The 23,807-nt window shown below is 43.8% G+C and overlaps 1 protein-coding gene across 8 annotated transcripts in view; it reads right to left on the bottom strand.

Annotated features, from left to right (window-relative positions):
• rad51b (RAD51 paralog B) overlaps positions 1-23,807 on the bottom strand; it is a 582,669-nt gene that overhangs the window by 144,172 nt on the left and 414,690 nt on the right. The gene's annotated exons all lie outside the window — the stretch shown is intronic.

The following is a 23,807-nucleotide window of genomic DNA, read 5'->3' as shown; positions in this document are numbered from 1 at the left end:
TTTATTTTAGTTTAAGGCACATTCAGACCCAGGCGTCTCACCCTCAGACTAATAATGAAATTCTACCATATTGAGACGAATTCCACCTCCAGGATCCTTTACAATTTGGTCATTAATTAAGCTGGTACAACTGCACACTGCTGGGTCAAATTTAGCCTTAAACTGTTCCCTGGTTGGCTCCAGAACTTATTGCTTGAAGAAACTCTTTCAAACGCAGTCCATGAATTTATTGTCAAAGATACCTTTGCCAATTTGATCTGCCCATCTTTTACAAAAGCTAAACTCACTCGTGATAATTCCAGTACCTTTGTTAAAAGGCCTCATTACTTTCTCAGTTACAGCTTGTCCAACAACGATATGCAGGGCTTCTCATACCAACAAAGTTTTGGGGTAGCAGGCAGTAATGACAGCTCTGGAGCTTGGATTGATTTCTGACAGTTGTGAGGCCCCTTTAAATTCTCATTATTTTTGTTTTTAAGCATGTCCCTAATGGATTGTCCTCGTGAGGTCTGATTCCTGCTGCAAAAGAATCCTGTGAATAGATAGATGTTTGTTGAAAGCCTGCTTAAGACTGAAGCCTCCCCTCCACTAGTCTTTATTCACCAGAATTGTAACATTGAAGTTTTTTCTCTGGGGGCCACACTAAGTGAGATATTAATATGGGCTTGCACCAGGGAAAGGTTTGGGAAGTGCTAATACAGCAGCTGTTCCTTCCATTGCTATTTTCTCATCCCACCCATGTCTTACTGCTGTACTGATTTCATCCTTTATTAACAGAGCTACCCCACCTCCTTTTCCTTTTCCTCTGCTCTTTGAAATGTCAAATATCCTGGAGTATTCAGTCTCCAGTTGTGGTCACTTTACAACCACATCATTTTTTTTTAAACAGATGGTTTCATCCTGGTCGGACAATCTGTATTAATTGAAGCTTATATAATTCTTGAGGATATCTTTCAGTGAGTTATTTAACTCGTTTCAATGATTGTCTTAAGTTGAGAAGTTATATTAGATTGAGTTGCAGGATCCCTGCATGGTGAGGGATTCTTTAACGATGTTGGATTTGTTAAAACCTACAACGTACCTACTAGTTATTTCAGTCTGTGTTACCCATTTTGTTATAAGTAATTTTTGCACTAGATAGAGAACCTTTAATTCTATCCTTTTCCTGCTTTTCCCTACACTGAGTATATTTGATAGCCTACACATATTTGTAAGCTCTATCCTTTCCTATTACACTTTGATTACCAAGCCCAGTACTACCACCTCGTACTATTGCCTGGTCACTTCTTGTTAACTTTCCAAAGCTCCCTAGGCATGAGCCACTATGCCCCAGCTAAATAGTTCAAAGCCCTCTCTACTACTTTAGTTCCTTGATTTGTCTGTACACTGACCCCAATGTGGTTCCGGTGATGTACATCCCAACCAGGGACTGTTACATCAGGGCCCAATGCTCTACAGGGACTTTGTTGTGCTCAGGTTGGAATGGGCTGCTGAGCTTGGGTTGGAATGGCTGTCTTTGACATTGGGTTGGAGCAGCTGTATCTGGGTGGGGAAGTGGCCACTGTACACAGAGATTACAACATTTGTAATTGAGGTTCTGCTTTTTTATTTTAGCCTCTGGCTGCTCATAATCATTGGCAGGAACATTTCCTTTGTCCTATACATATCCACACAAACCACAACAAATGATACTTTCTCTTCCAAATTATACATCTCTACAGGCCTGAGGAGATATTCTTAATCCAAGAATGGGGCAGGCAACGGGTCTTTGGTACTCAAGCTCTTGACTGCAGAGAACCATTCCCACCCCACTAAATGGATATCCCCATGTTACAATGACAGGTTGGAACCCTTAAATATTGCAGGTGTGGGGTTTATAGACCTTAAATACAAAAGGTGTTTTTTTTATAAAAAGAGGACTGCTACAGAGATAAGATAACTGCAGTTCAAATTCAGTGGCTTGCTGGCAAAAGTTTTACATGGGAGTGATGGGATGTAACAATCAAAGATTTCACAGAAACTTCTAACAGACTGGCAGTCATCTCTTGTGACTACAAAGAAAGTAAGGTGCTGACCACCACATGCTCAACTGCAGATTATATCCCAGTCTGCTGCCTATGTTGTTTATTCTTCAAAAGGAAAAACTCAAGGACAAGGGTTAAAAAGTTAGTTTTAACTCTACTGGAGAGCACTAGTGGGACTGAACATTCACATGTACCAGCCTGGATTTGATTGTTCGCAGACTGTGAAGGTCACAGTTGAAGGACTATCCGCTAGACATCCTGTGTTGCTGGTAAAGGGATTCTGTCACTCTGAGTGTTTGAGGTCAGCTAGCATGCAGCCAGAACATTAGAAAACAGGATAACACGAGGACACTTTCTCTCACTCTAAGTGCCGGAATCCAATTGTCAAAAGGAATCATAACTACACTGTGTCAACCAATCTGTAAAGCTAAGGACTGTGAAACCAATTACTCAACTACCAACATAGATGCTACCAGTAACCGTCATGAAAACAGCCACTCTTTGTGAACAACTGATCTGTATATCTTTTAAAAAAAACTATTATATTTTTGGATTCACTTTACATTTCTAATTGGCATGCATACGTGTTAGTTTATTAATTCTTCTCATCTTTAGTAATTAATAAACTCACCCATTGTTAACTCAAGAAGCCCACTTAAGTTTGACTCCTTTAAATCATAAGATCATTTAATTCTGGAAGAAAAACACCCACTAGGGAAGGGATCTATTTTTAAATTAGCTTTGTTGAAGCCAAAGGTGATATGGTATGGTGTGGTACGTGTGTGCTTGTCTCGGAGTAATGACAAGGAGCCCTATTAACTTGTAATGCTCGTATCTCCTGCTCATACCACTTTAAACTACTGCATCAGTTTAGGCAGAACACAACTTTAAACTTATCAATCACCTACGCGTTCACCGAGCAACTCCAAGCTTTAGGTTTCAGTTCTCACTGTCTGCGGTTCTCTCACTTGGATCACACCCTATTTGTAAACGGCCAGAATACAACTTCTCACTCAATACATCAAATTCACATACCAAAATCCCACAGTGAAGAACTCAAATCTCACTGCACCTCTGAACAACTTACTTTGTGCATCTGCTAAACCTCAAGCATTTAAACCATTTTGACTTCCAGTGAACTGTGTGTCAGCCATTGCTAGCTAGGGAACCAAATCTAGTTGGCTATTTCATTAACTAATCGTAGCTGCTTCTAGCAGTGAGCTGTAAAATATAACAGTAAATTGTAGTCTAACTTGCTGCAAACATTGGCTAGATTTTGGAATGAGATCAATGCTTAAAATTCCCTTACTTATCAAATTCCCAGAGCTAAGCACTTGGTTTCACTGCATACAGCCTGAGGCTGCACTCTGCTACACTCCCTACTCAAACATAGATAGGCTCTGTCAGGAGTGATTAGAAGTGATCAAGAGTACTCACCTCTGCCCAGTGTAGTGATGTGGAAGCCACTACAAATCAGCTCACTGAGCACAGAGCAAAAACAACAACCTTACGAGTCAAACATGATCAAACAAATGCATGCACAATACCAAAGATAGTTTAATTGATAAAGGCATCTCTTAGAATGTTCACTCAGAATATAAGGGCAACACATTGATGTCAAGTTTATGCCGAACTGGTCGATCTGAATCAGAGGCACCTGGAGAATTTCTGAGATTGGCACCTTGGCTTATGGTGTCGATTCTCCACATAGTTCCATTTTATGGCACCTTGCTTATGGTAACTGGCTCAATGCCAGCACTGGGCAACAAAAGGCTCTCACACATGACCACTTTGGTAAAATATAGTCCAGTAACTCCAATTCAGGAACCATACCTCAGTAAGCTCTCTGTCCAAAAACTGCTAATTTCCTTCTTTCTTTACACCACACCCCACCACTGTCCCATCAAGATCTACTGGCTCAATGTGGGCCAGAAATTGAGGTTGCACTTTACTCTGTGAGCTACTGAAGGCCAGGAATGTATTCCTGAAAGGTTAATTCCACTATAATAAAGCACATTCCTTAATCTATTCTTTTCAAATCTTAGTGTGTTGATCTCTTAAGTTTCATGAGTTTTTTAAAATTACTTTGTGAGGTAAGCCAAAGTTAGGATAAAATTAAAACTTTTTGTGAACCCTTTGCTACATAGGTTCCAGGGGAGGTTAGATACAGATTAAAGCTTCCTCTACACTTTCCCCATCAAACACTCCCAGGACAGAGATAGCATGGAGTTAAATATAGATTAAAAGCTCTCTCTACACTTTCTCCATCAAACACTCCCAGGACAGAGACAGCACAAGCTAGATCCAGAATAAAGTTTCCTTTATATTGTCCTGATCAAACATTCCCAGGACAGGTACAGCACAGGGTTAGATACAGAGTAATGCTTTCTCTACGCTGTCCCCACCAAACACCCCCAGAACAGGGATAGCACAGGGTTAGATACGGAGTGAAGTTTCCCCTACACTGTCCCGATTAAATACTCCCAGGACAGAGGCAGCACAGGGTTAGATAGAGAAGTAGAGCTTCCTTTAAATTGTTCGCATCAAATATTTCCTGAGCAGATACTGCTCAGGGTTAGAAACAGAGTAAAACTCCTGCAGCACTGTCCTCCACCTGAAATCAGGCTGTGAGACTGCCACTCCCAGTAGCCTCACCCTTCTGCTTTCAACCTCCAGCTATAGCCTGCAAGTGTGTATGGTTTGAGGCTGGACCTTCAGACTGGGTAAGTTGGCATTCCCAGCTCTGTTCCCTGTCTGCCAAGTTGGCCACAACAAGATATGTCTTAGGGCGCTGTAGAGGTCAGCCTCAGAGTACCTTTCTTCACCCAGTGAAGGCAGAGCACCCTCTAGTGTACCAGTCTGACCATTCTATTTTCTGAACTGCAACTCCAACAGATTAGCAGTTTGGAAACAATTAGTGCTGGCTCATGGATGTTTATGAATCCACAAGAAACTGGGGATAAGAATGCTTTCGTTATTCATTTGAGAGATTCTCACAACAAGCAGAGAAAAGAAAAGAAAATCTTTTCAATTGGGTTTGAGATCAGATTTCAGGAATGAAAAGATGATGCTCTAAGCTAACAGGTCTCAAATTGACTCACCGCCTTTACCATTTTAAAACAGGCACGTCAACCCAGCAACTCACATCTTCTTTTCAATTTCAATGACTGAACACTTTTCCACTTTCTTGCTTCGTGGAATATTAGTTCATTACCATTTAAAATATCACACAGAGCTCAGTTGGCAGTTTCCCTGTCTTTAAGTCAGACGGTCTTGGACTCAAGGCCTCGACTAAATACTTGAACTCAAAATCTAGGCTGACATTCAACTGTACATTAGTTGTGTTGTCAGAGCCCTCACCGTTCAGGTGAGACTTTATCCTGAAGCCTCTACTTGCATGCTCAGATAGACTTTCCAGATTATCTCAAAATAAAGGAACAATGGAGTTCTGAAGACTTACACAGAACATTGAACATAGAAAAATACAGCGCAGTACAGGCCATTTGGCCCTCGATGTTGCGCCAATCCAAGCCCACCTAACCCACACTAGCCCACTATCCTTCATATGCCTATCCAATGCCTGTTTAAATGCCCATAAAGAGGGAGAGTCCACCACTGCTACTGGCAGGGCATTCCATGAACTCACGATACACCACAGCCAATCTCAATACAACAGAATATCTCTTTACCATCTCACTGCTGTTTGTGGAAGCTTGCCGTGTGCAAATTGCTACCTTTGCAACAGTAGCTGTTTGGGGTGTCTGAAGTCATGAATATGCTATATAAATGCAAGCTCTTTCTTTCTGGCAATTGGGGAGCGTGGCTGATTACTTCCACTCTTCTCAAGCGGTGAAGCCTTGACAGTTATGGTCTGAATCAGGAGCATCAGTCTTGGAACACCGTGGCTTCTGCACTACACTCTAGAATGCACTTACCTCCTCAGACACTGAATGATGCCACAGCTTTTAGAGCAATCTGTTCATTTGGTAATGGTACTGTGAATACATCCACCGGTGGACGTCTTTGGTCAGAATGTTTTGAGGGGAATTGTCACTGCTGCTCTAAGGCACTGAACAACTGAGTTTATAGATTTAAAAATCACACAACACCAGGTTATAGTCCAACAGGTTTTTTCATCACCTGATGAAGGACCGGCGCTCCGAAAGCTAGTGTGTTTCCAATTCAACCTGGTGTTGTGTGATTTTTTTAACTTTGTATACCCCAGTTCAACACCGGCATCTCCAAATCATGAGTTTATAGAAGATAAGGAACAGCTAACGCTCAAAGCTTATAAAACAATACAGACTGACACCTAAAATAAGAACAAATCTCATAATTAAAAGGGGGAATCCCCAAATAAAATGCAACAAGAAGGATGAGAATTAACCAGACATTGAAAGTGATACTACGTTGTGTCGTAGCAAGTGGCAAGGCAATTAATATGGAAGGTGCATTACAACGTCAATAAGAAACCGAGGTGATTTGAAATGCAACTTAATCAAACATTGATGCACAGAATTTTATGGAAATGTTTCTTCCTTTAGGTGCAAATGACTTTTAACTGTGCTCTTAAGAAATCTAGCAAGCCACATGGTTGCAGCAGACACCTATCAGTTTGAGATGTGTTCAGTAAGCACTATGTTGCTTGTATTATGCATTTAAGATGGCTACTTGCAACAAATGCCTCATGACATATGTCACATGATATCAGGAAGGGAATTAATACAGTGTTGCATTTCCATCCAAACATCCCCTTTCTCATACATAAACAATAGCAGGTACTATCGTTTCTAGCAGCAAGTTATTCAAGTTATGCGCAACACAAACAATTGTTCTCATGTTCACTTGAGCAAAAATTGTTTGTTATTCTAGTTAGTCCCTCTCTGGTCACATATGGCATGCGTATGGTTGTCAGCTTTTCCTCCAAAATCTGCTGGTTGCAATGGGGTGTTCTGTGGTTGTTTTGAAATCTTCTCAGTTGACTATGCTGATTTATACTGCTGCTTTAGTTACCTCTTTCCTTCAGTTTCCGTCTTTGTTTGTCAGTCAATGTAGACTGCAAAACATTGTAAATCTTCCCCGATGTGTTTAGAATTACCAGCATGAGCTTTCGCCTTGCTTCTGCTGAGATAAGTGGTTTTAACTTCTTGTCTAATATGTGGAATTCCAAGTCTTTTATTCTTCCCACAGCACTGGGCTCTCAGCTTTGTGCACTGTTCCATCACAGAGCCTCACCTTTACCTTTTAGGGCTTCATTTTAAGATCACCGCTACCTGGTGCAACTTTACACAAGTCTGCAATGTTGCTGAAAGCACCCATGTCTAGCTTTTGCCACTTTCATTCTCTTGACGTTATCATAGTTACAAAACCTTTATGTCCTTTAAACTTGACATTGGCAGCTAGCTCCAAGATTTGGCTGATCTGTCCAAATCTTCATCCGACATCTTTCTAATACCCAAGCTTGATGTGTCAGAGTCATTATCCAACCATTCTGTTGTAATGATATCTATCGGCTTTATTGGCAAGTGTCTGCCTCCGAACTTAACACTTGCATGCTGCTTAACTACTTGTAGCTAAAACACTGACTTCTTCACTCGAGACATACTTTGTTTTATGTGCTGACCTTGATCTTTCCATTCTCTCTTCTCCACATTAAAGGTTTAGGCTGCTTTTCACTATATAGTGCATAGTCAAATCTGCTTCTGCACAGTTTGGGTAAACTCGCCTGTTCTCCTGTATGTGTGAGCCTGCGGTTGATTCATAAGCTCAGAGCTTCTGCAAATGTTTATAACTTCTTCAAGAGTCGGATCTCTTATCAATTACACTGTCACAGTTGGCTCTCTTTTGCCTCAGAAAATTCTATCTTAACGTCGTAATTTCTCAAGTAACTAAATTCATAGGATTCTGAGAACTGTGGAAGTGCAAATACTTACCAATGTTCTCTTTTTCACCTTGAGTTCTGAAATTGAACGCATGCCATTCATGCCTGGGTTAGTACATGGGACCATGGCATTGTAGCCATTGCGGAAACTTCAGAGATGGGCAGGGCTGGCAGTTCAATGTTCCTGGGTTTGATGTTTCAGGCAAGATAGAGAGGGATTTAAAACGGGTGGGGAATTTGCATTACTGTTTAAGGAGAATGCCACAGCTATACTAAGAGAGGACACCATCCAACAAGGTCATATGGGTAGAACTTATGAACAAGAAAGATGTAATCACTATACTTTAGGCCTCCCAGTAAGCCAGCAGGAGATACAGGAACACACACGTAAGGAGATCAGGGAAAGATGTAAAAGCAACAGGGTTGTAGTAATTCGGTGATTTTTGTTTTATCTTCCCAGTATTGACTGGGACTCCCTTAGTGCCAGGGATGGGATGATGCAGAATTTGCTGGGTGCGTCCAGCAGGGTTTTTTAAAATGACATGTAGAAAATCTAAATATGGAAGGGCCATATAAGACCTTGAACAGTCTGTTCTGGTATAGCGTGATAGTTCCATTCCTGTGCAATCCCACCTTATAAGAAAATCACATCATAACAGCACCATTTAAACTAATGGGGCCAGATTCACATTATAGCCAATGCAGGTAAGGAAAACTCGCATTCTACAAACCATGGTCTAAATTCTTCAATCATGTTATAGCCAATTCACGTTGAAGAAACATGCGTTATAGCAGAACTTACTACAGAGGAACCTCCATTATCCAAACAAGATGGGCAGGCACTCTTTTGGGTCAGATTAACGATTATTTGGTTAATTGATTGAATGACACTCCTCTGGGGCTCGGAGTTTTCTGAAGTTTTCTTTCCCACCGCTCTGCCTGCCTTGCTCCCTCTCTCTGTCTCAGGGTTTGTTTCTGAGCAGACACACACTTGTGTGTAAGGGATCTGCAGCATTGCTGTAGCCTCCTACTCCCACCACCCCCACGCCCCAACCCCACCCCATCAGTACAATGGGATTGACACAGTAAGCACTTGCTAAGTCCACTCCCTGTTCAGCAGCACACCTTCCGCAAGCCCCTGCCCCATCCGCCCCCACAACCCCGTCAGTCCCTAACCCGGTCCACCCCCACAACCGTGTCCAACCCCCCCCTCACCACCACCACCACCTCCACCTCCTGAGCAGCCAGACTGGACGCCAACGGCAAGACTGCTGCAGCCTTTGGGGTTTCAGTCTCAAAATAGAGCGCGCACACACCTTTTTACTGCAACTCTTTGACAAGTTCTACCTTTGCCCTGTACAGGACAATGTTGAAGAGATTATCTGGAGAAGAGGGGGGTGGTAGGGTACACTCCTCTGTAGAACTCAAGGGAAGTGTAGAGAAAGAGAGCAAGGAGAAAAGAGAGAGAGAGAGTGGTCAGTCATTTGGGGCTGGTGCCTGGGCTCCCATCGATGCCCAGGAGTGTTCTTGACTGCATTCCAGTAAGCAGAGTTCACTTTAAATCACTGTAAACAGTGTTGGAAACACCTCTTTGATGTAACATTTCTATCGGGACCTTGAGATCTTCTTTGGATAATCTGAACTTCAGATAATCGATTTTCAGATCGTAGAGGTTCCTCTGTATATTGGGGAATGTGCCTGGACAGGTGGTCGAAGTTTCAGTGGGGAGCATTTTGGGAACAGTGATCATAGTTCCATAATTTGAAGACCGTTGTAAATATGGGTAAGACTGGTCCTCAGGTGAAAGTGCTAAACTGAGAAAAGACTAAATACAATAGTATTAGGCAGGAACTGGAAAAATTAGATTGGGGGTACTTGTTAGAGGGTAAATCCACATTGGATGTGAGAGTCTTTTAAATGCCAGCTGATCAGAGTTCAGGACCAGCATCTTTCTGTGTGGATGGAAGTGAGAATGGCAAGATTTGGGAAGCTTACACGACAAGATATATTGAAAGACTAGTCAAAAACGAAAAGGAAGCATACATAAGGTTTAGAAAACTGAAATCAAACAAAGCTCTTGAGGAGCTAAAAGAAGCAGAAAAGATCTTAAGTAAAGAATTTAGGAGAGCTAGTGGGGCCTTGAAATGTCTTGGGCGAGTAGGATTAGGGAGAATCGCAAGGCATTTTATAAGTATATTAGGAGCAAGAGGGTAGCTAGGGAAAGGGCAGGTCCATTCAAAGACAAAGGAGAGAATTCATGTGTGGAGTCAAAGAAAGTGGGTGAGGTCCTTAATGAGTACTTTGCATCAGTATTTACCAAAGAGGAGGACACAAATGATAACAGGATTAGAGTGGGTATGTTGATATTCTCGGGCATGTTGATATTAAGGAGGAGTTTGGTGTTGGGTACCTTGAGGAACATTAAGGTAGATAAGACCCCAGGTCTGATGGGATCTATCGTAAAATACTGAAGGAGAGAAGAAAGGAGACTGCTAGTGCCCTGATAGAGATCTTTGAATCCTCTTTAGCAACAGGCGAGGTCCCAAACACTGGAGAATAGCCAATAATTTTCCTTGTTTAAGAGTCAAAAAGGGATAATCCAGGAAATTATAGGTCATTAAGCCTTAGATCAGTGGTAGTAAAATTATTGGAGAAGATCCTTAGAGACATGATTTATTCACATTTGGAGACAAATAGTCTCATTAGGGACAGTCAGCATGGTTTTATGCAAGGACGTTTTGTCTCACAACACTTTATTGACTTCTTTGAGGAAGTGATGAAAATGGTGGATGAGCACAGGGCAGTGGTTGTTGTTTACATAGACTTTGCTAAAGCATTTGACAAGCTCTCTCATGGTAGGTTGGTCCACAAGATTAAGTCATATGGAATCCAGTTGGTAAGTTGGTAAGCTGGGTGCAAAATTGGCTTGGTCATAGAAGATAGGTAGTTGTGGAGGGCTCTTTTTCTGACTGGAGGTCAGTGACCAGTCGTGTCCCACAAGGATCAGTGCCAAGACCTCTGTTTTGTGTGTATGTATAAAAACTATTTGGATGAAAATGTAGGTGGCCTGATTAGTAAGTCTGCAGCTGATGCGAAAATTGGATAGTGAGGAAGGTCATAACAGGATACAGCAGGATATCAATCAGTTGAAGAGTTGTGAGGTGAAATGGCAGATGAAATTTAATCTGGACAAGCGTGAAGTGATGTATTTTGGAAGGTTAAATGCAAGAAGAAAGTATAAAATAAATGGAAGGACATTTAGGAGCATTGAAATACATAGGGATTTTGGGATGCAAGTCCATAGCTCCCTGAAAATGGCAACATAAGTAGACAAGGTGGTAAAGAGGTTGTAGGGCATGATTGCCTGCATCAGTTGGGACACTGAGTAAAGAAGTTGCAACTCATGTTGTAGCTATATAAAATTTCAGTTAGGCCACATTTGGAATATTGTGTACAGTTCTGGTTGTCGCACTATAGGAAGGATGTGGAGGCTTCGGAGAGAGTGCATAGAGAGGTTCACCAGGATATTGCCTGGATTGGAGTGTCTTGGCTATAAGGAGAGGTTGGACTGTTTCACTAGAGCATCGGAGACTGAAGGATGACTTGATAGAAGCATGTAAAAATTATGAGAGGTATGAATAAGGTTCAAATGTCAAATACCAGGCAGCATAGGTTTAACTGAGAAGAAAACGCTTAAGGGAGATGAGTGAGGCAAGTTTCATTTTTCCACACAGAGGTTAGTAGGTGTTTGAAACACACTACCAGGGAGGTGACAGAAGCAGAGACAAGAGCAGTGTCTAAGAGGCACTTTGACAAATGAACAGGCAGGGAATAGAAGAATATGGACCATGTACGGGCAGATGGGATTAGTTTAGAATAGCACCATGGTTGGCAGAGACACAGTGGACTGAAGGATCTGTTCCTGTGCTGTACTGTTCTATGTGTTGTGTTCGATATGTAACATTCACTTGGAATTCTTGTTTTTGTGGCTTTCAGAATTTCTTCAGTCCAATTTTCTCCAGAGAGGTTTACCTTGTATGACAGTCTCCTTGCTACAGTAATGTAAGTACAGCTACTCATAGCTACTCTGGCTTGTCAATTCAATTTGTCTCAATCTCATAACTGTGAGATCGCAGTGAAAGAAACTGCGAGCCCTATCACATAACACTTGCCATTTCAATTGGAGCAAGGGGAGGAAAATTTATAACCATTGCGTGGCTCACCCTGTGATTCAGCTGCAACCTTCTAATCTGTTTAATTTTCCTTTTCAGTGGCATTTAGCAACTCTGAACATTTTTGTGTTATTCTTTTAGTAGCTGTGCTTCTACAGGGCTCTTGAAAATTCAATCTCAGCTCTACTTCTACACATCATGTTATGTTTAAATGAATACAAAGATGCCTGTAGTGTCTCATAATTAGAAGCTTACAGGATAATTGTCTGCAGTGAGTACTACATGGAATATGTCACATGACTACAACAAGCCAAGAAGGACATTAGTACAGTATTACAAACAGTGGTGAACTCGCAACTTCTCACTGCAACTACAGATGAATAAATGCTGGCTTTGACTGCAATTGCATTTCTAGAAATGAATGAAAGTTGCAAAAAGGTAGGAGACGACATTGGAAAAGATTGAGAGAGGTTAAATGAGGATGCTACCCGGTACTGAGGTCAAGAATTGCATTTCTATAGCACCTTGCATAACCTCAGTATGTTTCAAAGGACTGCTGAGTTAATGAAGTAATTTTAACTGGGCTAAAATTAAAGCTGAAGGATAATGTTGAACTGGAGCGTGGCTGGTTGCCATGGTGCAGAACCCAATGGGTGGAAGCTTCCTGTTTTTAAAGGTTAGAATCACAACCCAGTCTGATGATGCCTGGTCGCTCACTTGTGCAACCTTAGCAAATCAAAAGGGCTCCCTCTGAGAATGTTGTTCTGTTACGATAGTGGAGAAAGTGAGGACTGCAGATGCTGGAGTACCAGAGTTGAAAAATGTGGTACTGGAAAAAATCACAGTAGGCCAGACAGCATCCTGGAAAGCAGATTTCTCCAGCTTCCTCATTTCCCCTCCCCCCACCTTATCTCAGCCCCAACCCCCGGATTCAGCACCGCCCTCTTGACCTGCAATCTTCTTCCTGAACTCTCTACCCCCACCCCCTCTTTGGCCTATCACCCTCACCCCCTTCCACCTATCGTATTCCCAATGCCCCTCCCCCAAATTCCCTTCCCCCTACCTTTTATCTCAGCCCGCTTGGCACACCAGCCTCATTCCTGAAGAAGGGCTTATGCCCGAAACGTCGATTCTCCTGCTCCTCGGATGCTGCCTGGCCTGCTGTGTTTTTCCAGCACCACATTTTTCAACTCTGTTACGACAGTGGACAGGACATGCATGCAGAGGCCAGTTGAACGGTCTGCAGCAATGTCCTGCCAATGGCCTCACTGTGATGAGCTGGGTGCTGCGGTGGCAGGCAGGAGAAGATGAGGGTACCTCAAGGTGGAGCTTTGGAAGAAGTTCACATTATTTCTGACCATCGCTACCAGGCCATCAGCTTGAAGGCTGCCTCTGCAACCTGCCAAAGGTTTGCTCCATAGTGCGAGAGCCATCTGCCAATGGTAAGATCCCATTGGGCATCCACAATCTGGCCCCAAGTGTCATGGAGGATGGAGCCTTTTCCACTGCTGACCCAACCTCCAGCAAGAGAGTGAGCATAAGCAGAGGCACAAGCAGTAATGTTAAAATTCCCCACCCGTCCACCACCAAAGTCATTTCTGCACGACAAGTACAGTTCTGCTCTCTGAGTCAATGCCTTTACAGTAGTGGAAAGGAAACACGCAAAACCATTCCTTCATTAGCAGTGTTCAGAAAAAAATATGTTGCTGAGTGTGGGGAGGTGAGGGGGAGGAAGTGCAATGGGCTTTCAACATAAGCTCAGCTCTAAGCTCACACGGAATGTTTAGCAAAAAGGCCTATTTCCCACCCAGAGCTCTGTCTGCAGTTGAATCTGTGGGGCAGATCGATGCCTCTCCATTTACACAGCAGCTGAGAGAAGAAAGCAGAGCCTCTCCCAGACATTTCCAGCTGAATGCAATTATATAAGCTCTCCAGCAGCTATTAAACCTTTCTGATAGCCGCCTCTAAACCCCTTTAATTCCTGTTCTGTATGTACTCACAATAGGGCTGTTTACTGATAATCACTGGAGGGCTACACTTCATCAAAAGCTCAATTTGACTGCATTAAGCAAATAATGGCAAATGCAAGTTTCTCACTCCAATTGCAGTGAAAAGATTTTAATGATTTACATACTCCGACCCCAACTTACTGCCTGTTCTACTAACACCCTGACATTTACCAGTGCGCTTATCTCACCCTAAAACTCACTGTCTGTTCTCACATTCTGACTGTCAGTGCCTGCTCTGCTCACATTTAGACTCTCACAGATCGCTTGACTGCTTTGATACGTGTGTGCTCAAGTCGAAACTGAAATCTGAACTCACAGCCGGACTCTCAACAGGCAGGCACTATGCTCTCATAGATCAGAGAGTGAGAAACCGAGGATTAGCGAGGACTTGGTGGGAAGGGATAAGGCGAGTGAAGGTCAGTGATGTACTGCATAAAGTGCACCAAAAAATGCAATGAGGATTTCAAAGGAGTTGAATCGTTATTTTATTTATTCAGGCAGGAAGTCCTTTTCTGAGGATAAGGCCTGGGTAATATGTTTCACAAACTTATTGATTCAGAAATGGAATGAAGAAAGCATAAGCAGGCTGAAGAAGCACTGCATGATAAGGGGCGCGCGCGCACACGCACACACACACACACACACACACACACACAGAGCCATGTGCAAAAAGATGCAAACTCTGACAGACAAATACACACAATGGTGCACAAGACAGACAGATGTGCAAACACACAAACCTATACAGTGAGACACTCCACACCCTCCCACACAGCCACTACACATTCAAAGATTGACACCCCACCCATAAAAATACACCCTGACAGACATGAATACAGGCAAAAATATACAATACAAACACACACACCAACTTTAGACAGATACATGCACAGTGACACACAAACACACAGACAACTACATATGCAAGTGTACAAACAGAAATATACAGAGGAGCATAAAAGACACAGACAACCTCCTGCCGCCTTCTCCTCCCCCAACACACACACAAACGGAGATAGACAAACACAGACAGCCACACCCACAGGCAGACATGCACACAGCCACAAAGTTACAGACTGACACACAAATACCTGCAGTTACACACACAAACACACCCCTCCACAAATAAAGTGAAATGCATACAGACACACACATATAGGCACCACCCTCACATGTCACACACAGACACCAATTCACAGAGATAGACACACAAAGAGTCAGAAAGGCATACATAGAGACAGATATTCTCATGTGCAGTGTTGGATTCATCACTAAGACACATACCCATACACAGAGATAGATAGAGACTTACAGACTTGCATCTACAGTTAGACATATACACAGCCACAGATAGAGCTGCACAAACCTATAGATTGGATTACATACACAGAACACAGTCACATTCAAATCCTAAAACAGATAAACATGTACACATAAAGCATTGTTCGTGTACACTGTAGAACACAGTCACAGAGAGAGGTACATGCACCCCTCATACACAAGCATGCATGTACACATATACACCAATAGAAGGGCAGGCATGCACACTCTCAATCTCTTAAAAGCAAACACACAAAATGTCAAAAATATATTTGTGGCAGAGCTGCAGTGTAGAGCAGGTTGTATTTCTGTTTTTATTCAATATGGTAGAGGCAGCAGAATGCTGAAACCAGGTAGAGTGAATCAGTCCTGAGCACACTTGGCCGACGTTTACTTTGCTCTGTCCAATGACCAGCAGCTTCCCTCGCTGTAAAAGGAATTGCTGGCACCTTCCCGCTCGACAATGAAGGTCGCCATTGTCTGCCTCATTCACACTGCGGTTCCTCCGTGCACCTGCTCCTTGCTGCTGTGCTGAATAACCCGTCCTCTCTCGCACGCTTCAGCCGCCAGCCCCGCTGAGCTTTCCCATCCAACTCGCTGCTGGGGGAGGGGGGTGAAGGGGGGTGGGGCGGCGTGTGGGAGGTCACGTGATGTCAGTGACCTGTCTTCCCATCTTCTCACGGTGTCCGTGGTCATGGTTTTTTTTCTCCCCCAGGAGGCAGATGTGCAGCATTCCCATGCTTTGTTCCCCAGTCTGCAACCCTCCCCCACCAGCCAGGGATTAAACCAAACAATGCAGGAAGGGTGTGAGAGCCAAGGAAGCCACATGTGCCTGTATTTGTAGCCTGAATGCCCACGCTCAGATGTAAGTCAGGTCCCACTAGTGAATAGAAATACCGCATAATGGTACACAGGGCTCACGCTGAAGGGAAAAAGCTGATAGGGAGAGTAGGAGGGAGGCAGAGAGACACAGCACTACAGGAAATGGAAGCACATGAATCAAGGGCTCGGTTGGGTATACCTGCTTAATCTCCTTGAATTACTATACATTGGACGGACTGAGAATCTGAAGCATTTGAGGAGCAAACAAAGGACTCATTACTTTGACTGCAGTTGCGGGACACTCCTACAAGTGTTGCTGATTCAAAGAGTTTGAGTGTTAGCCTCTGAATGGACTGCATGAAAATCCTAATTGGTAATTAGGTCAGCGAAGACAGGCCGAGGGCAATTTCCTTATGAAGGGGGGGGTTCTCATTTTACTGCCCTGTAGCCCACCCGTGTTCCCCACCCACTCCCCTCCATGCACTTGCCTCGACCTTTTGTTAATGTGTGGCTTTCAGTGATGCATTGTGATGCTCTGTCAGCACTGTGAAGGGAAGGGAGAGAACAGCGCAGTCCATTAGCTGCTGCTCCCTGAGCTTCTCATCGCTAATTAATCTCTGTTGTTTGGCCTCTCAATGCAGAATGCACTCTGCCCCCTGTGTTCAGTCTGTACAAATCTCCAAGATTCAGACAGTGGAGGGGGGGGGGGGGGGGGGGGGGGGAGACTTTTTTCTGCCAGCTGTGGCTACCTTGGTGACCACCAACCAATGGCAAGCTCTGAATCTGCATGCCCTATCTTTAAATGAAGTGAACTAAAACACTGAGAATAGGCTGCGAGCTCTCAGCAGATCGGCAACTTACAGGCATTGACATTTCAAGTGTGGATTCTTTATCTCAACTGATTAAAATAACACTTCTCTGTACTTGTCCCTCTCAGGAGATTTATATATTTCTAGCTCTGTTCTCTTTGGATATTAGGTAGAGGGAGATCATGATTTATTATTTCCATTTGAACTTGCAAAGTCTGTTCCCGCCTTCCCTACAGCATTGTGTTTGAAGAAGGTAGAGAGAGAATGTTGAGGACACAGGAGATGAGAACCAAAGAGAGGGAAACACCAGCAGATGTGGAAGGATCCATGAAAAGACAAACAGAATTGACCTTTTGGTGTTGAATATGATTCTTCTTTGTAACTGCATGGGAATCATTCCAAATCAGATTTCTGCGCCTGCCACAGTATTAAGCTGCTCTGATCACAGTCAGAAATGGTCTTCAAATTCTACTTGCTCTGTTTCCAATCATATGTGGGGCGTCTGTGTCGTTGGCTGGGCCAGCATTTATTAGGCAAAAGTGAGGAGTGCAGATGCTGGAAGCCAGATTCTAGATTAGAGTGGTGTTGGAAAAGTACAGCAGGTCAGGCAGCATCCAGGGAGCAGGAATATCGACATTTCGGGCAAAAGCCCTTCATCAGTATTTATTGCCGGTCCTGGGTTAGTGATGCTGGAAGAGCACAGCAGTTCAGGCAGCAGCCAAAGTGCAGCGAAATCGATGTTTCAGGCAAAAGCCCTTCATCAGGAATCAACATCAGGTTATCGGCCAACAGGTTGATTTGAAATCACAAGCTTTCAGAGTGGTTCTCCCTCGTCATCTGAACGTCACCTGACAAAGGGGCAGCGCTCCAACAGTGTGTGATTTCAAATCAACCTGTCAGACTATAAGCCGGTGATGTTTGATTTCTGACATCAGATGGATAAGAATGGAAACAGGTTGAGAACAGCAGAAAGTGAGGACTGCAGACGCTGGAGATCAGAGTCAAAACGTGTGGGGCGCTGGAAAAGCACAGCAGGTCAGGCTGCTCCCCAGTTGCCCTTCAAAAGGTGCTGTGCTGTGGGTTGACCACATATGCCGTTAGGGAGGGAATTCTAGCTCAATCTATCTGAGGTTTCAGAGTCGTTTGATCACACCACCCTGCAAAACCAGTCCACTGCTGTCCAGCTGGGTGGATCTGTTCTCAACATTCCTGCTGAAGGGCTTATGCCCGAAACATCAACTGTCCTGCTCCTCGGATGCTGCAGCTGCTGAAATCTCCACCTATGCCTGTATTTTCCGTAGGCGTGGATATTCCTACATTATCCGGGCTGGTCTCCCATGTCTACCCTGTTAGTGTGGAAACAGGCCCTTCGGCCCAATAAGTCCACACCGACCCGCTGAAGCGCAACCCACCCATACCCCCACACTTACCCCTTCACCTAACACTACGGGCAATTTAGCATGGCCAATTCACCTAACCTGCACATCTTTGGACTGTGGGAGGAAACTGGAGCACCCGGAGGAAACCCACGCAGACACGGGGAGATTGTGCAAACTCCACACAGTCAGTTGCCTGAGTCGGGAATTGAACCCGGATCTCTGGCGTTGTGAGGCAGCAGTGCTAACCACTGTGCCGCCCACAAATCTGTTAACCTGAGTTCATCTAAACCTCTGCTGCCCGTGCCTCAGCTCTCAGCATATCTTCTTTCCCCCATCACTGCATGTTCATTGACCTACATAAGCTCAATGTCATGCAAAGTATTATTTTTAAAATTCCCGTCCCTGCGTTCTAATCCCTCCATTGGCCTTGTTCCACTTGACTGTAATTCCCTCCAATCCAACAACCCTCCACAGCTCAGATTCAAAGAATTCCTACAATGTGGAAGCAGGCCATTCAGTGCATCAAGTCCACACTGACCCTCCAAACAGCAACCCATCCAGACTCACCCCCTACCTCATCCCTGCATTTTCCATGGCTAAGCCACCTAATCTGCCCATCCCTGGAAACAACAGGGCAATTTAGCATGGCATATATCCACCCTAACCTGTACATCTTTGGACTGTGGGAGGAAACCGGAGCACCCAGAGGAAACAAACGTGGACACAGGGACAATGCACAAACTCAACATAGATAGTTGCCCGAGGCCAGAATCGAACCCGGGTCCCTGGCGCTGTGAGGCAGCAGTGCTGACCACTGAGCCACCGTGCTACCCAAATGAACTCATTCAAATATGAATCACCAAACCTGCTTGGTGCCTTTGTCCATTCAGAAGGTTCTGAGAATGAGAAAGAAGTATACCCAGGGCTCCCTAGACAGCTCAAAGCTCAAAACCGTTATCATTGAGAAGGAAAAGGAGTGCAAAACTTCATCAGCTGCAAGCTCTCCCCCAAGTCGCATACTGCCCTGACTGGAAAATATATTGTCACTGTCACTGGGTCATAATTCTGCAAAACGTCTGTCCTAATAGCACTGTGGGTGCACTTGTACAAAATGGATTGAAAGGATTCAAGAAAGCAACACACCACCTCCTTCTCAAGGCAACTAAGAATGGAGTATAAATGCTGGCCCAGCCAGCAATAACCACGTCCCTGTGAATGAACAAAGGTAAAAGGGCCTGGACAGAGCCTACTTCCTTTGTACCAGTACATCACCAGCAATGTCTCACCAGAAGCAATCTTGCCTGCATCAGGAGATTGTGACTTCAAGTCCCTTGCTGGCTCAAAGTACAGCTGACATACCAGCACAATACTGACAGGGGGATGCACTGTCCCTGAAGCTATCATTCAGGCGAGATGTCAAACTGAGGAGCAATGCAGATTCAGAAACAAGGATCAGATGTCAAACGGAAGAATAAGGCTGATTTGAAAACCCAGGATGAAAGTTAAAGATTGAAGTGTGATTCATTTAGCAGCCAACATCACTAGAACAAATGATCTGATAATCACACAGTTGTGGTTTGCTGCTGTCAGCTGTGGTTCAAGTAGCACTCTCGCCTGTGAGTCAGAACACTGCGGGTTCATGTCTCACTCCAGAAATTTGTGCACAAAACCCCAGATTGACACTCACGTGCTGTACTGGGAAAGGAAAATACTGTGGCTGCTGGAAATTTGAAATTAAAACAGAAAGTGCCAGAAATGCTCAGCAGGTCTGACAGCATCTGTGGAGAGAGAAAAACAGGGTTGATGTTTCAGATCAGTGACCTTTCATCAGAACTGTGACTGCCAGACCTGCAAAATATTTCCAGGCTTTCTGTTTTTAATTACACACTGAGCAAGTGCTATACTTTGAGATGACTTATTTTGGATGAGATATTATACTGAGATTTCATCCAATCTGCACAGTGGACATAAAACATGGGCATAGCCATATTTTACAGAGCATGAGGCGTATAAACAGAGTGAATAGCAAGGGTCTTTTCCCTCAGGTGGGGGAAGTTCAAAACTAGGCAGCATATTTTTAAGGAGAAGGTGGTTTTAAAAAGGACATGAGGGGTAACCTTTTTCCACAGAGGGTAATCCATGTGTGGAACGAACGGGCAGAGGAAGTGGTGGATATGGGGACAATTACAACATTTAAAAGACATTTGGATAAGTACATGGAAAGGAAAGGTCAGCACATTTCATCAGTCCTGCTGTGCTTTTCTCCAGCTCAACTCTTTATCCACTCTGGCTCTCACTATCTCCTCGTTTAATTTGGGAACATGGTCAGATGGGCTAATTGGACTGAAGGACCTGTTTCTGTAATGTGCAACTCTCTGAACAGGAAAGTTATCTCTGGTGTCTGGCCGATACTTATTCCTCAGTAACAACAGAGGAACAGATATGATATGATCATTATCATAGAGAGTGTGCGTGTGCGAGAGGGGTGGGGGGGGGAGGTGCTTGCTTCATGCAAATTGACTGCCACATTTTGTACATTACAGCCCTGACTATGCTTCACAATGTACTTAACTGGCTTTAAAAAATGCTTTAGGATGCTTTGAGATTGTAAAAGGTGCTATATAAATGCAAACTACAAGCAATCACATGAACTGGAAAGATCAGATCAAGCATTCTAATTTTGAGGTGGGTCTCACAATGCTTTTGGTGTGAGAATTCCGAACCAACAAATGGACCTTGAATACAAGCCCTGTGTGAGAATGATGAAATGGCTGACAGTGACACATTGTACGAACAGGACATCAGACAGTATCAATACTATTGAACATGACAGGCTGCAGTTTCAAAGGCAAGCATTCTGTTCCTTTAGTAACAAGCAGTGCAGTGTTTCCTTTGCATGCTGCCTTTCCCTGCGAGTACACTCGGCTGAATGAGGTAAATAAAAGCCCTTAGCCAGGGCTCTGTGAACAAGGAGCAAGCTCCTGGCTTCTGTGGTCAGTGAAGCGAGAGAAGCAGAAATCTCTCACGCCCAAAGTTATTTTGTTCCAGCTTCTGTGCTGTCACCCCTGCTGGCCTGCTCAATACGAGGCACTGACAGGGGGTGTTCATCTGTGTCATTCAGCTGGTAAAGTGGTCGTTTGGCACACAGTGATCAAAAAGGATGCCCACCAGCCGACGAAGCAGTAGAGTGCTCGTAACAATTTAAACCCTTCAGGAGGAGACTGTCTCAAATCAGATCTCAGCAAAAACACTGGCTTCTTTTGTTGCTGAATAGTGGCTATATATTAAACTGATCAGAGTTATCAAATCTCCTGTTCGCAAAGTCTGACCACTCTCTAAGTTTGGAGTTCTGGGCGAATTTGGACTTCGGATCACTGCAAGGCCACAGCCAGCAGCTGCTGCCTTTGTTTTCAAATCAGAAAAAGAGAGAGGAAAGAGTAAGAGACTTCCAGAACCTACAAAAGGGGCTTGGAAATTGCAAAACCCTTGTTTTATCACAATCCTTTGCCCCAGGAAACAAAATGTTCTGTGTCTGTCCCAGGGTACAGCAATCATGCCGGAGAGTCAGGCTTAGTGTGGAAGACTGAACAGAAGTTGAAACTAGTTGTTGGGATGAATAACTAACAAACGTGGAAAGTGTGGACATTAGGAGGAATGCAACTAGTATGAAGACTGCAGTATGTAAAAATACAATCAGCATGGAGCAAATGGACAACATAGTTAACATTGATTATTGTGGTAAATGGGAGACTAATACAGAGTATTGGAATCAATGGGAGATTGTAGTTCATACAGAGCACTGTGATAAATGGGAGGCTGGGTAGTACAAGGTATTGCGGCAAATGGGAAACTAGTTAAACAGAGCACTGTGATAAATGAAAGTTTGTAGTTAATATAAGATTTTGTGATAAATGGGAGTCCGTAGCTTTTTATTTATTCATGGGATGCGGGTGCTGCTGGCTGGGCCAGCATTGATTGCCTGTCTCGAATTGCTCTTCAGAAGATGATAGTGAGCTGCCTTCTTGAACCTGCCGTAGGTAGACTCAGAATGCCTTCAGAGAGAGAGCTCCAGTGAGTACAATTGATGACAAATGGGAAACCGTGGTTACTACAGGGTTTGCCATAAAGTCATAGAAATATAAAGCACAGAAAAGAGCCCACCATGTATGCGCAGGTTGAAAAGAAGCACCTAACTACAGTATTCCAATCTATTTTCCAGCACTTGACCCATACCTTGGTATCACAAGTCCACATCTAAATACTCCTTGAATGTTATGACGATTTCTGCTGGTACCATCCATACAGACAGTGAGTTCCAGATTCCATGTTTTCCCAGATTTCTAGACATTTTTCCTCTCATCCCCTTTAAACCTTATGCCCCTTAAATCTATGGTCTCTGGTCTTTGATCTCTCCATCAAGGAGATTTTTTTTCCTGTCTACCCTTTCTATGCCCCTCATAATTTTATAAATTTCAATCATGTCCCCACTCAGTCTCCCGTGCACGAAGGAAAACAACCTCAGTCTGTCCAATCTAGTTTCTTAACAACTCTCCAGCTCACCCAACATCTGGATAAATCACCTCTGCATCCTCTCCAGTGCTGTCACATCCCTCTTGTATTCCAGAACTTCACACAATACTCTAGCTGTGGCCTAACCAACACTTTATACAGTTCATTCATAACCTCTCTGAGGAAGGGTCACCAGCACCCAAAACATTAACATTGATTTCTCTTCACAAATGCTGCCAGACCTTCTGTGCTTTTCCAGCAACTTCTGTTTTTCTGACTGATTTACAGCACCCGCAGTTATTTCGGTTTTCACTTTGTCCACCTGTCATGATACATTAAGGGACCGATATATTCGCACCCCTTGACCCTCCCTGCTTCTCAGGATTCTACAATTCATCATGTATTCCCTTGCTTAATTTGTCCGGTCCAAGTGGCAACACCACACACATATCTGGATTGAATTTCATTTGCCACTGATCAACCCATCCAAATCCTCTTGTTGTTTGAGGCGACCCTCTTGACTATAAATAGCGAATTTTTGTTATCATCTGCAAGCTTACTAGTCAACCCTCTTACATTCCAGTCTAACTCATCTATATAAATGACAATCAACAAGACCCCTGAGTCCCCCCACTGGGCACAGACTTGCTGTCAGAAAACTCTCTCTCAACCATCACTGTCAGCTTCCTGCTTGTCAGCTAATTATGGACCCAATTCACCAAATTTCTTTGGGTCCCATGGGCCCCTATCAGTCTCCCATGCAGGACTTTACCAAAGGCCTTGCTGAAGTCCAGTCTGGTTCATCCACAAACCTGATCACCTCTTTGAAAAATTCAATCAAGTCGATCAGACATGACCTCCCCTGAATAAAACTATGCTGAC

This window comes from Hemiscyllium ocellatum, chromosome 8 (genome assembly GCF_020745735.1).
Source record: "Hemiscyllium ocellatum isolate sHemOce1 chromosome 8, sHemOce1.pat.X.cur, whole genome shotgun sequence".
Classification (NCBI taxonomy): domain Eukaryota; kingdom Metazoa; phylum Chordata; class Chondrichthyes; order Orectolobiformes; family Hemiscylliidae; genus Hemiscyllium; species Hemiscyllium ocellatum.
This window is presented reverse-complemented; position numbering and strand designations above follow the sequence as displayed.